We start from the raw sequence: 2178 nt of genomic DNA, 5'->3' as shown, positions 1-2178 counted from the left end.
GGAAGTAAGCAGTAAGAAGTAGAAAGTAAGAATAAGAAATTGACCAATTATAATTGATTATTCTTCTCACATTCGACTGTGGTTAGTCAATTTCTTACTCTTACTTCCTACTTCTTGCTATTTACTTCCAATGTAGACGTCCTTAAGGGGCGTCTACATTGGAAGTAAGTAGTAAGAAGTAGGAAGTAAGAATAAGAAATTGACCAATCATAGTTGATTATTACATTCGACTATGGTTGGTCAATTTCTTACTCTTACTTCCTACTTACTTCCAATATAGACGTCCCTTTAGTCCCCTCAGCTACGCCGCTTCGATGGAAGTGAATGCCACATTGTGTCTTATATGAGGCATGGCTTCATGACTCTTATTTCGCATCGCAATATTTAGGAAATGAAGGTCCATTCACCTATGTGTAAAAAAATTGAAATGACAACGTAGCACACACACTTGTATAGTATCTGTGAAGGGACGATAAATGAAAAAATAATGCGGCGCAATGATAGCGCGAATATGTTGGCGCTTATCAAATGTAACATTTTAACGACTGTGTTCGTTCCATACAGATACTTATAGATATATTATAGGTATATCATAGATTGAAAATTTTAAATAGATTTTTTCTTATCGTTTTCGTCTCATAATGACGAATGCTTCGCTTCGTTTTTGCACGTCCTTTCACCATGCAAAATAGTTTATAATTCGGCGCATGTAGAAAGAAATAATCTTTGCAGAAAGATTTAGTATCATGATAGTAACTCTTCGTTATCGTTTTCCTCTCATATTGAGGAATGTCCCGCTTCATTTTTGCACGTACTTTCATCATGCAAAAGGGTTTTTAACTCAGCGCATGTAGAAAGAAGTAATCTTTGCAGAAGAATTCAGTAATTTTGTTATGATAGCATTTTCTTATCGTTTTCCTCCCCTTATAGAAATATCATACTAAGAATCATTGATAATTACTTATTATCCAGTATTTTTAATACTAAAAATAAGTAATTAGTATGAGTAATTAGTATAAGTAATTAGTATTAGATTCTTAGTATGATATTTCTATAGGGTCTTATATTGAGGAGTGCCCCGCTTTATTTTCGCACGTACTTTCACCATGCAAAAGAGTTTTTAACTCGGCGCATGTAGAAAGAAATAATCTTTGCAGAAGAATTCGGTAATTTTGTTATGATAGCATTTTCTTATCATTTTCCTCTCATATTGAGGAATGCTCCACTTTATTTTCGCACGTACTTTCACCATGCAAAAGAGTTTTTAACTCGGCGCATGTAGAAAGAAATAATCTTTGCAGAAGAATTCGGTAATTTTGTTATGATAGCATTTTCTTATCATTTTCCTCTCATATTGAGGAATGCTCCACTTTATTTTCGCACGTACTTTCACCATGTCAAAGGGTTTTTGATTTAGTATAATCAGCACGACGAAAGTTTTGCAAGGGTGTCGATATCACGTCAACGAAATTTTGCTACAAATATTATTTTGTATTGACTTGACCGAAAATGCTTTTGTATGGTGAAAGTACATGCAAAAATAAAGTAGATCATTCCTCACTCAGAAATGAAAACGATGTGGAACTATTACCATCGTGACACTGATTTCCTTTTGCAAAAATTACAGCGCAATTACTGCACCAATTTATATGATAAAATTAGGTGCGAATATATAGTGAAATATTGAATTTTAATTTCCATTGCAAATTATATAGAAAGCTTACATATTAAATAACATATTCTTCAAAACAAAATATTCGTAAACTGCATTTATGCATACAACATACTTCTCTAAAAAACTCTAATTCACCCAGTACACAAGCGGTTTGAAGAATTCATCAGAAAAGCAGCGAAAGCCTATTTCGGAGAGAATGCGAATATCGGCAACGTAGCATTCACATTTACGTAACGTCTATATGTAACAAAATTGAAATGACAACGTAGCATACACACTTATATTCATATATCTACATGTAAGAAATAATGCATATATGAAAAAAAGAAAATAGCAGCATTATGTCAGCGCCTATTTGACGATCGTCTTTACTTGATAAATATCTATATGTATCGATATATACATGAAATCGGTAACGTCGATAAATAATGATAACGTTTTTTACTTTTTGACGATCGCCTCTACGTTATCGACGCTTAGCGAGTTCGTCATCCAAAGTATAT

Source organism: Odontomachus brunneus, unplaced genomic scaffold, assembly GCF_010583005.1.
Source record: "Odontomachus brunneus isolate Ranch 3 - 2012 unplaced genomic scaffold, Obru_v1 Obru_scaffold_191, whole genome shotgun sequence".
NCBI classification, from domain to species: domain Eukaryota; kingdom Metazoa; phylum Arthropoda; class Insecta; order Hymenoptera; family Formicidae; genus Odontomachus; species Odontomachus brunneus.
Note: the sequence above shows the minus strand (reverse complement) of the source record.